A 13,093-nucleotide genomic window follows, 5' to 3' on the forward strand; every position below is an offset into this window, starting at 1 on the left:
ATTTTATTTTATTTTATTTTATTTTATTTTATTTTATTATTTGTTGAGATCGAGTCTCACCCTGTTGCTCAGGTTGGAGTTCTATGGCAAGTTCTCTGCTCACTGCCACCTCTGCCTCCTGGGCTCAAGTCCCATCTCAGTCTCCCAAGTAGCTGGGACTACAGGCATGTGTTACCATGCATGGCTAATTTTTATATTTTTTGTGGAGACAAGGTTTCACCATGTTGCTCAGGCCAGTCTCAAACCCTTGGCCTCAAGCAATCTGCCTGCCTCAGCCTTCCAAAGCACTGGGATTACAGGCGTGAGCCACTGCACCCAACCCATTAACATTTTAAATAAACTATTTGCATCAGGTTGTGTTGACCTTTCTCTTCTGAGTCTTCAAAAACTGTTTTTTGGTTTCTTTGTTTTGTTTTGTTTTTGGTTTTTTGTTTTTTGAGAAGGAGTCTTGCTCTGTCACACAGGCTGGAATGCAGTGACGTGATCTCGGCTCACCGCAACCTCTGTCTCCTGGGTTCAAGCTATTCTCCTGCCTCAGCCTCCAGAGTAGCTGGGATTACAGGCGCCCACCACCATGCCTGGCTAATTTTTGTATTTTTAGTAGAGGCAGGGTTTTACTATATTGGCTGGGCTGGTCTGGAACTTCTGAACTTGTGATGCACCCACCACCCAAAGTGCTGGGATTACAGGCATGAGTCACTGCGACTGGCCTGAAAAATGTTTTAGAATCTTTAAAACATTGTATTCATCTTGCAAAGCTTAGAACATCTATGGCAGACAATCTCCTTACACTTAGACTTCTTACACAAAAATCCAAGTTGGCATGTTTATTTAAGATATTCCACATATGTTGAGTGTCAGGATGGTATTGCAATATAAAATGAAATAAAGTATTCCATGTATAAAGAACTCAAGAGGGAAAATATAACTGTTGTGAAATGTGGAAGTCACCAACAACTTTAGTCATTCTCAGGGCAGCTTTTTCTCCACCAAAATGCTGTTAATTCCTCATAATTAAGTTTTGTTTTTTTTTTTTTGTTTTTTTTTTTTTTTTGAGACAGAGTCTTGCTCTGTCACCCAGGCTGAAGTGAAATGGTGCAATCTTGGCTCACTGCAACCTCTGCCTCCTGGGTTCTAGCAATTCTCCTGCCTCAGCCTCCTGAGTAGCTGGGATTATAGGTGCCTGCCACCATGCCCGGCTAATTTTTGTATCTGTAGTAGAGACAAGGTTTCACCATGTTGGCCAGGCTGATCTCCAACTCCTTACCTCAAATGATCCACCCACCGCAGCCTCCCAAAGTGCTGGGATTACAGGCATGAGCCACCGAGCTGACTCCAGCTCCTTATCTTCACCTTTCCTAACAGTTGCATAATAGTACAACAGATCATGAATACTGTTCAGTGGAAGCTTGCAATTGTCAAATAAACTTGCAAATAAATAGATTTCAATTAACCAAAGTTAAAAATGGCTCATGAGTGCTTCTATTAATAATGTAGAATAGGCAGGGTGCGGTGGCTCACACCTATAATCCCAGCATTTTGGAAGGCCAAGGCAGGCAGATAACTTGAGGTCAGGAGTTCAACACCAGCCTGGCCAACATGGTGAAACCCTGTCTCTACTGAAAACACAAAACTTAGTTGGGCATGGTGGAGGGCACCTGTAATTCCAGCTACTCAGGAGGCTGAGGCAGGAGAATTGCTTGAACCTGAGAGTTGGAGGTTGCAGTGAGCTGAGATTGCACCACTGCACTCCAGCCTGAGTGACAGAGTGGGACCTTGTCTCAAAGAGAGTAATAGTAACTATTTCATTTTGTATACATTGTTAACCTTTCATAAGTTTTGAGATGTTACATTTGTTCTTTTATATTAACTTTTTTCCAAGTCACAGTGCAAAAATAGAATAGAATACAGAAATTAGTTCAATGATCCCTATGAAAGTACCTTTGTCTGAAGAACACTATTGTTTTTACCATGACCTCTGAAGCAACTTTTATTTAAAAATTTAATAACTACGGCTACATTTTATAGCATTTAAAATAATTCAGAATTATTTCTCCTGTTTTATTTTTCAATAAATTAGTCTAGTGCATTTTTATTTGATTTACATGTATTCTAAGTAAGCATGGCCTCCTAATTGCTCTGTGGAATGTACTTGACTTTTGAAACTTCTTAATATATTTATCCAGCCCCAAAACCCATCTGTTGTAATGTCTGCCCTATTGAAAACAGGTTACTAACAAAATGATAAATGCAACCTTCAGTCTTAGAATAGGCTAAGCAGGTTCTCATACCAGTTTGATCATTTTTAAACATTTTAAATATATACCTGTTTGAGAAACATGTTTTTTTATGAGCTGTTCTGTTTGCTCCTCTGTAAATATTAATAGATCAAAAATTTGAAAAAGCAAACTTTTCTATTATTCAGTGCTGAATGAAATTATTCCTCATCATAATGGACCTCACAATGAAAGATCATGGCAATTATCAAAATCAATGACTTCTCAGATGAGCACACATAAAAAAAAAAAAATCAATGAATTCACCAAACTGAAGGGCCTACTGACCTTCTCGTATGTTCTGTTGACATACAAAATTTGTTTTTTCTTTATTATTACTTTCATCTTCCTTATTCCATTTTCTATTTCCTGTTTGGGTATCTTGATTATCATAGTCATTCTTATTTTCTCTTTTGGCTATCAAGAATATTTTTCTAATCTCAGTCATGTATGGCAGCACCGCTCTGTAGTCCTAGCTACTCAAAAGACTAGACAGGAGGATCACTTGCGCCCAGGAGTTTGAGGCTGCAGTGAGCTATGATTTCACCACTGCACCCGAGCCTGGGTGATAGAGTGAGACCCTGTCAAAAAAAATTTTTTTTTCTAATCTTGATTGCAACTAACAGAGCTTTTAGTTTCTGTTGTAATAATATTACAACTGCTTTAAGGTATTTTAAAGCTTCCATCTGTCTTCTTTCATGATTTCCACAAGGATGCCTTCTCCTCATCATAGTTGAATAGTGAAATGATCATCAGTATGAAAAAAACTAAAGCTAAGACATATACAAGAGTAATTCAAATGTGTTTCAAATTGCTACTACATTGCATAGAACAATAAGATTGTGCAGTCAAATTCCTTATATATTGCTTACATCAACTTACTGATGAAGAAGTGCAGGAGCTCTGTGTCTGGATTCTTCAGACCATTTCACTCTCTGATGCCAGTTTTTGTGCCATTTCATCTAGAACCAGGAGATTTTGAAGAACAAGGTGTGACAAATATACTAAAATGCAATCCAGCCAGGCACGGCAGCTCACACCTGCAATCCCAACACTGGGAGGCGAAGGCCGGAGGATTGCTTCAGCCCAGGAGTTCAAGACTAACCTAGGCAACATAGTGAGAATTCATCTTTATTAATGTTAGATATGAGTTCTAAATTTCTTTTCAAAGAATCAATATGTCAGTATGTCTAATTCTTTACCTTCTACTTTTAAACTTAACTTCCTCATAAAGCAACTTTTTTGATTACCTGCTCCACCCTGACCCATTTCAATCACCTGCTCCACCCTGACTCATTCCGATTACCTTATCCACCCTGACTCATTCCGATTACCTGCTACCTGCTCTGCCCTGACTCATTCTCCACCCTGCATAACCATTTTTCCCGCCAAACCCCTCACCCCTAGTCACTCTCTTTAAATTAGCCAGTCAGAATTAGCTTAGCCTGTGTGGTCTTAACACTAGCCAATAGGGCAACAACACAGCAGCAGGGGCCACGTGTGTCAGGGATAAGGAGCCCCTTCCCCTCCCTTTTCCAAGAGTGCGTTCACCATTGCTCCATCTGTAAGGGTGTACCCTTCTATGGAAGTAACTTGCCTTGCTGAAAATTAAGAAGAAAAATTTTTTTTCAAGGGCTATTTCTTTTGTGCATCAAAACTTTATTTACAACATTAAAGAAAAAACTAATAATAAATAAAAAACAAATTTAAAAAAATGCAACCCCGTATGTTGAAATGTATAAAACCCATGACTTCAGGCTGGGTGTGGTGGCTCATGCCTGTAATCCCAACATTATGGGAGGCCCAAGCAGGCAGATCACTTGAGCCAGGAGTTTGAGACCAGTCTGGCCAACATAACAAAACACCATTTCTACAAAAAATACAAAAAATTAGCCAGGCGTGGTGACACTCACCTGTAATTCCAGCTACTCGGGAAGCTGAGACAGGAGAATCACTTGAACCCAAAAAGGCAGACATTTCAGTGAGTTGAGATTGTACCTCTGCCCTCCAGCCTTAGTGACTCCATCTCAAACAAACAAATAAATAAATAATAAATAAATAAATAAAACCCGTGACTTCATACATGTGTGTACTCATTGTAGTATTCTTCAGGTTTCTGCCCTAGAAACAGGAATTCTGACAAATTTTATTTTGTCTGATACCCATTTTTAAAAACAGCGCTTTTTTAGATATACACGCTGCATGATCAAGTATATTCCTAACAGAAGAGGATTTCTAATTTGATACGCTGTCAATGATAATCTAATTCCTCTGCTTACAAGTTTATATGCTTCAAATTAGAAGAATTTTTTACAGATTAGTTTCTGGTTCTACATGTTTCAAACACTTTTTTTCCCCTTTTTTTTTTTTTTTTTTTTTTTTTTGCTTTGAGACAGAGTCTTACTCTGTCACCCAGGCTGGAGTTCGGTGGCGTGACTCAGCTCACTGCAATCTCTGCCCCCTGGGTTTAAGCAATTCTCATGCCTCAGCCTCCTGAGTAACTGGGACTACAGACGTGCACCACCATGAACACCTAATTTTTTGTATCTTTTGTAGAGACAGCGTTTCGCCATGTTGGCCAGACTGGTCTCGAACTCCTGGGCTCAAGTGATCCATCTGTCTCAGCCTCCCAAAGTGCTAGGATTACAGTCATGAGCCACCGTGCCGGGCCCCCAATTTTATGTACTCACAGAGCGGAATACCATAGACATGCTGATGTTGTCATATGACCTCAAGCCTTGCACCTTCATGTCACAACCCTGGGTGAGACAATGCAGAGGTAGAAGGAATATTCCTGAAACTCCTTCTATACTGGTATGACCACACTGGTATGACCAAATCCAAACTAAATATTTGTAACTCAACTTTCCTGAGCTGGATCCCAAAATGCAGAAAGAAATGTGATCAAGAGGAGGTCAGAGTGAAAAGAGACAGTGGTCTTGACTGACTGCGGTAAAAATAGTTTGCAAATTATACAGAATTACATGACCTTGTGAACTCATGTCTAGAATTCCTTGTAGGTCGTTGGAAGGAGCAGGTGCCAGTGAAAAGCCCTGTGTCCTATGCTTCATTCTCTTCACAGAAAATTATTCTCCACAAGGCAATAAAGTGTTTTAAGAGGAAGATAGGGTTTGCTGTATCAAATGCTGTCAAGAAGTATAATAGGATAAGGACTGGCACACAACTACTGGATTTGGCAATGGAAGGTCTTTAATGATCTTGAAAATAGTGATTCTAAGCCGGGAGTGGTGGCTCATGCCTATAATCCCAGTACTTTGGGAGGCCAAGGTGGGTGGATCACAAGGTCAAGAGATCGAGACCATCCTGGCCAACATGGTGAAACCTGTCTCTACTAAAATTACAAAAATTAGCTGGGCGTGGTGGTGCACGCCTGTTGTCCCAGCTACTCAGGAGGCTGAGGCAGGAGAGTCACTTGAACGTGGGAGGCAGAGGTTGTAGTGAGCCAAGATGGCGCCACTACACTCTAGCCTGGCAACAGAACAAGACTCCGTCTCAAAAAAAAAGAAAATAGTGATTCCATTAGAAGATACAGAAGCCATATTAGAATGGATTAAGGAAAGAACGGGAGATTAGGAAGATAAGACAATGACAACATGCAAAAACTTCTGTTTGACTATGGTCTTTCTGTACCGATATAGAAAGATTTCCAGGATACATTGTTTAGTGAAAGGTAGAGAATAGTGTACACTATACTTTTCTTGCTGTACGGATTGATATGTATATCTCTCAAAGTCCACAAAAGATGCCTCCAGCAAGGGAAATTGGCCTTTGGAATTTTTGAAGCATGCAAATGTATTACCTATTCAAAACATAATTTTTAGCCAGGCGCAGTGGCTTGTAACTGCCCAATGGGTTGGCTGCTGCCTAGACAGAGCCAATTTTTCAGGGGAATTGCAATAGAGAAAGAGTAATTCATGCAGAGCCGGCTGTGCGGGAGACCAGAGTTTCATTATTATTCAAATCAGTCTCCCCCAGCACTGGGGATCAGAGGTTTTAAGTACATCTTTTGGTGAGTTGGGGGAAGCCAGTGAGCCGGGACTGCTGATTGGTTGGGTTGGAGATGAGGTCATAGGGAGTCGAAGCTGTCTTCTTGCCGCTGAGTCAGTTCCTGGTGCGGGGATCACAAGATCAGATGAGCCAGTTTATCAATCTGGTGGTAACAGCTGATCCATCAAGTGCAGGGTCTGCAAAATATCTCAAGCACTGATTTTAGGCTTTACAATAGTGATGTTATTCCCAGGAGCAATTTGGGAGGGTCAGAATCTTGTAGCCTCCGGCTGCATGACTCCTAAACCATAATTTTTAATCTTTTGGCTAATTTGTTAGTCCTCCAAAGGCCGTCTAGTCCCCAGGCAAGAAAAGGGTTTGTTTTGGGAAAGGGCCTTTGTTTTAAACTATAAACTATTGGCCAGGCGTGGTGGCTAACACCTGTAATCCCAGCACTTTGGGAGGCAGAGGCGGGTGGATCACCTGAGGTCAGGATTTCGAGACCAGTCTGGCCAACATGGTGAAACCCCATCTCTACTAAAAATAAAAAATTGCCAGGAGTGGTGGTGCATGCCTGTAATCCCAGTTACTTGGGAGGCTGAGGCAGGAGAATCCCTTGAACCCACGAGGCAGAGGTTGCAGTGAGCTGAGATTGCGCCATTGCATTCCAGCCTGGGCAACAAGAACAAAACTCTATCTCAAATAATAATAATAATAATAATAAACTATAAACTAAGTTCCTCCCAAAGTTAGTTCACCCTACACCCAGGAATGAACAAAGACAGCTTGCAAGTTAGAAGGAAGATGGAGTTGGGGGCCAGGCGAGGTGGCTTATCCTTGTAATCTTAGAACTTTGGGAGGACAAGGTGGGAGGATCACTTGAGGTCTGGAGTTCAAGACCAGCCTGGACAATACGGTGAAACCCCATCTCTACTAAAAATATAAAAATTAGCCAGGCATGGTGTCGGGCCCCTATATTTCCAGTTACTCTGGAAGCTGAGGCAGGAGAATCGCTTGAACCCGGGAGGCAGAGGTTGCAGTGAGCTGAGATTGTACCACTGCACTCCAGCCTGGGCAACACAGCGATATCAAGCTGCAACTACATTTACCGGGTCGGAGAGGGATCTGGTGACAGGCAAAAGCAATCAGAAACAGGAGAAAGACCTCATCCCTACAAAAAACTTAAAAACCATCTGGGCATGTGGTCATGCCACTGCACTACAGCCTGGGCAACAGAGTGAGATCCTGTCTCAAAAACAAAAAAAGTGATCTCACACCTACTGTTTTATTTTTTGTTTTTTGAGACAGAGCTTTGCTCTTGTTGCCCAGGCTGGAGTGTAATGGCACGATCTCAGCTCACTGCAACTTCCAGCTCCCGGATTCAAGCGATGCTCCTGCCTCAGCCTCCCGAGTAGCTGGGATTACAGGTGCCCACCACCATGGCTGGATAATTTTTGTATTTTTAGTAGAGATGGGGTTTCACCATGTTGACCAGTCCTGTATTGAACTCCTGATCTCAGTGATCCACCCGCCTCAGCCTCCCAAAATTCTGGGATTAGGATTACAGGCGTGAGCCATCGAGCCTGGTTACACTTACTGTTGATAGGTACTGAGAACTATGGTAGGACATTCACATGTGCTACTTCACTAATTTATTTATTATTTTCAAAAATATTAATTGAGTGCCCATAATGTATGTGGCATAAGAAATACATTTGGTCTTTGTCCCAGGTTCCTATGACAGAGTTCCTAAAACTCTTGGAATTTCCTGAGTAATAGTGAAACTGCCTTTGCAAAACTATGACTGAGACAGTGAAAAAGATCTAATGTAATCAACTCAAACTTGCTTCTACCCTCCAAGCTGTCCTTGTTCATTCCTGGGCATAGGTTAAACTAACTTTGGGAGAAACTCAGTTTATTGTTTATAGTTTAAAACAAAGACAATAACAGCACTTTCCCAAAACAGACCACCTTTTTGCCTAGGGACTAGACTGCCTCTTTGCAGGACTAATATTAGCCACAAGATTAGAAATTATGGTTTAGGAGTCATGCAGCTGGAGGCTACAAGATTCTGACCCTCCCTAAACTACTCCTAAGATCAATGCTTGAGATATTTTGCAGACCCCGCACTTGATGGATCAGCTGGCATCACCCAGATGGACAAACTGGCTCATCTGATCTTGTGGCCCCCATCCAGGAACTGACTCAGTGTAAGAAGACAGCTTGGACTCCATGTGATTTCTTCCCTGACCAATCAGCACTCTTGGCTCACTGGCTTCCCCTCACCCACCAACTTGTCTTTAAAAACTCTGATCCCTGAATGCTCAGAGAGACTGATTTGAGTAATAATAAAACTCTGGTCTTCTGCACAGCCAGCTCTGTGTGAATTACTCTTTGTCTATTGCAATTCCCCTGTCTTCATGAATTGGCTTTGTCTATGCAGCATGCAAGGTGAACAAACCGCTTGTGTGGTTACACAAGGAGGGTGTCTCTATCCCTCCCCATATCATACCCTATGCATCTTTTCATCTTGCTGTTCATCTGTATCCTTTATCTATTTTTTCTTTTTTTCTTTTTCTTTTTTTTTTTGAGACAGAGTCTCACTCTGTTGCCCAGACTGGAGTGCAGTGGTGTTATCTTGGTTCACTACAATCTCTGCCTCCTGGGTTCAAGCGATTCTCCTGCCTCAACTGCCTGAGTAGCTGAGATTACATATGCGTGCCATCATACCCAACTAATTTTTGTATTTTTAGTAGAGACAGGGTTTTACTACGTTGGCCAGGCTGATCTTAAATTCCTGGCCTCAAGAGATCCGCCTGCCTTGACCTCTCAAAGTCTGGGATTACAAGCATGAGCCACTGTACCCAGACCTATATTCTTTATGATATAAACCATTAAGCCAAATCCTGGGGAAGGAGGGTTGTGGGAACCCAATTTGTAATCAACCAACCAGAAACACAAGACAAAACCTGGGACTTAGGACTAGTCCCTGAAGCAGGGCAGCCTTTTGGGACTGAACCCTTAACCTGTGGGATCTGACCCAATCTCCAGGTAGACAGTGTCAGAATAGAATTGAATTACAAGACACCCAGTTGGCATCTGCTGGAGAATTGCTTGGTGTGTGGCGAAAAACCCACACATCTCTTCACAGAAGTGTTTTGTGTCGGGTGTGTAGAGAGAAAAACTGTTTTTTTTCTTTACAATGTGCTAGCTACTTTGCAAGTGCTAGGGTTATGGTGGTGAAGAAGCTAGACAAATCTCTGCTCTTGGATGGCTTCCAGTCTAAAAGGAGGACATAAAGGACAAAACAGATAACTGCAATATCATGTGGTAAAAGTTCTAAGGCACACTATGAGAAGACAGGAAAGATTATGTGTTAGGGGCCGGGCGCAGTGGCTCACACCTGTAATCCCAGCACTCTGGAAGGCTGAGGCAGGCAGATCGCCTTAGGTCAGAAGTTTGAGACCAGCTTGGCCAACATGGGGAAACCCCATCTCTACTAAAAATACAAAAATTAGCTGGGCATGGTGGTGCTCACCTGTAGTCCCAGCTACTCTGGAGACTGAGGCAGGAGAATCACTTGAACCCGGGAGGTGGAGGTTACAGTGAGCCGAGATCACACCACTGCACCCCAGCCTGGGTGACGAGAGCGAAACTCCACCTCAAAAGATTGTGTGTTAGTGTGCGAAGGCAACCATAACAAAATAACACAGACTAGGTGGCTTAAAGAACAAAACTTTATTTTCTCACAGTTCTAAAGGTTGAAAGTTGGAGACCAGGTGCTGGCAAAGCTGGTTTCTCCTGAGGTCTTTCTTTTTGCCTTATAGACAGCTGCTTTCTCACTGTCTCCTCACATGGCCTTCTCTGTGAAACCACCTTTGCAAAATTAAGACAGTAAGAGAAATCTGACAACGCTGACTTCATCTTGCTTCTGACCTCCAAGCTATCCTTGGTCATTCCTGGGCGCAGACCAAGCTCTCTTTGGGAGCAATTTAGTTTAACTTTGAAGCAAGGATGACAATAGTCCCTAAAATGAATCCAATCCCTGTTCAGGGGCTGAAACTGCTTTTGTAAGACTAAGGAAAGGCCCCAAGATTAGGATTAAGGGAATGACATGAATTTTGATAAAATGTAGGTGTAGTTCCTATAATCCCTTACTGCTCAGAGGTACCACCATGTGGTATAAAGTCACAAGACTTATGACTTCCCCAATTGCTCCTATAGATAACATCACTACTGTAGAACCTAAGACTGGTTTTCTGAGATGTTTTCCATGCTGACTCCACCTGGACTCATGACTAATGACTCAACTGGTCCTGTGGTCCCACTGGCAGACTCAGCATATAAAGACTATTTTCCACACACTTGTGATTTCATCCCCAACCAATCAGCAGCACCCTTTCCCTAGAACCCCCTACCCCCCACCAAATTGTCCATAAAAACCCTAACCTCTGAGCCTTTGGGGAGACTGATTTGAGTAATACTGTATGTCCTGTGTGGCCAGCCTGATGTTGATTAAACTCTTTCTTTACTGCAATAGCATGTTCTCAGTGAACTAGTTTTGTCTTTGTTATGGGCAAGAAGAACTCACAGGGTGATTACATCTGTGCAGACATACCCCTGGTGTCTCTACCAGTTTTTCTTGTTATTATTGTTGAGACAGGGTCTTACTCTGTCTCCCAGGCTGGAGTGCAGTGGTGTGAGATCACACCACTCTACAACCTCTGCCTCCTGAGTTCAAGCAATTCTCCTGCCTCAGCCTCCCAAGTAGCTAGGATTAGAGGCACCTGCCACCACGCCTGGCTAATTTTTGTATTTTTAGTAGAGATGGGGTTTCCACGTTGGTGAGGCTGGTCTTGAACTACCTGACCTCAGGTGATCCACTGAAGCGGGAGTGCTGGGATTATAGGATTGAGCCACCTTGCCTAGCCCCTCTACCTCTTCTTACAATTACATCACCTCTATCAGATTAGGACCCCACCCTTATGACCTCATTTAAATTTAAGTATCTCTTTAAAACCCCTACCTCCAAATATAGTCATATTAGTAGTTAGGACTTAAACCTGTGAATTTTGGGAGACCATAATTCAATCCATTAACAGGTTAGGTTTCCAGAAAGAAATCTCATCCAAGGTAAGGTTTGAATTTGCATGGAATTAGCCAGGTAAAGAGTGGGGAATGGTGGGTGTGGTGGCTTATGCCTATAATCCCAGTACTTTAGGAGGCTGAGATGAGAGGATTGCTTGAGGCCAGGAGTCCAAGACCAGCTTGGTCAACATAGTGAGACCCCCGTTTCTAAATTAAAATTAAAATTAAAGGACCAGGCACAGTGGCTCACACTTGTAATCCCAGCACTTTAGGAGACTGAGGAGGGCAGATCACGAGGTCAGGAGTTTGAGACCAGCCTGGCCAACACAGTGAAACCCCATCTCCACTAAAAATACAAAAATTAGCTGGGCGTGGTGGCAGGCGCCTGTAATCCCGGTTACTCAGGAAGCTGAGGCAGGATAATTGCTTGAACCCAGGAGGTGGAAGTTGCAGTGAGCTGAAATCGTGCCACTGCACTCCCACCTGGGTGACAGAGCTAGGCTCTATCTCCAAAGAAAAAAAAAAAATTAAAATTAAAAAAGAGTAGGGAAAAGGGGAAAAGGTGCTCACTTTAGCAGCATATATACTAAAAATTGGAATGATACAGAGCAAATTAGCATGGCCCCTGTGCAAGGATGACATGCAAATTTGTGAAACAATTACATTTAAAGATAAAAATAACGAGTGGAGAAAAGAGTGCTTCAGACTGCAAGTAAAGGCTGGTCAAAAGCCAGAGAACAAGAAAGTATGACACATCAGAAAACCACAAGTGTTATTTATTTATTTTATTTATTTATTTATTTATTTTTCTGAGATGGAGTCTCACTCTGTCACCCAGGCTGGACTGCAGTGGTGCAATCTCGGCTCACTGCAACCTCCACCTCCCGAGTTCAAGTGATTCTCCCACCTCAGCTTCCCCAGTAACTGGGATTACAGGCGCCAACCATCACACCTGGCTAATTTTTGTACTTTTAGTAGAGACAGGGTTTCGCCATGTTGGCCAGACTGGTCCTGAACTCCTGACCTCGGGTGATCTGCCTGCCTCGGCCTCCCAAACTGCTGGGATTACAGGCATGAGCCCCCGCACCTGTCCAAAACCAAAAGTATTTTCTAGATAATTCCAGAGAGGTCAACAGAGAACCTTGGAAGGCCTTGGAAGTCATGATAGAATTGGGGCTTTGACTCAGGGCAATAGGAAGCCAGTGGAACTCTGTAAGCAAGAGACTGATAGAACCATGTCTATACTGATCACTTTGGCTTTAGTGTGGAGAGTGAAGTGAAAAAAAGTAACACTGGAAATAGAATAACAAGTTAGGTTTTTATAATAAAATAGGTAAGATGGGAATAGAGAGAAGCATACAGAATTGAGAAATCTTCAGAACCCAGAATTAGTAGGACTTGCTAAACGACTGGAAAATAAGAAATAAACTGAGGATGATGCTTAGGTTTCTGAGTTGAGCCAGTGGTTGGGCAGTTAGTGACATGCCCTGAGATAGGAAAAAAAAAAGCAGATGGTCAGGGGGAGGGCCGGATGGTAAACTCAGTGTTCAATACAGTACATTGAGTTGTAGATATGTGAGTCATGCAAGTGAAGATATTCACAGCCTTATCAGCTAGCTGTTTTCGTCCCTCTTTTAGAAATAAAAAGCAACAGGTCAGGCACGATGGCTCACACCTGTAATCTCAGCACTTTGGGAGGCCGAGGTGGGTGGATCACCTGA

General features: G+C 42.6%; 1 non-coding gene across 1 annotated transcript; it reads left to right on the top strand.

Moving 5' to 3' along the window:
* The first annotated feature begins 11,934 nt into the window (after nucleotides 1-11,934).
* LOC115900514 lies at nucleotides 11,935-12,042 on the top strand. The gene has a single exon (XR_004060198.1). It is a non-coding gene; the product is annotated as a U6 spliceosomal RNA (small nuclear RNA).
* Nucleotides 12,043-13,093: the final 1,051 nt, after the last annotated feature.

The sequence above is a fragment of the Rhinopithecus roxellana genome, chromosome 11 (genome assembly GCF_007565055.1).
Source record: "Rhinopithecus roxellana isolate Shanxi Qingling chromosome 11, ASM756505v1, whole genome shotgun sequence".
Lineage (NCBI taxonomy): Eukaryota > Metazoa > Chordata > Mammalia > Primates > Cercopithecidae > Rhinopithecus > Rhinopithecus roxellana.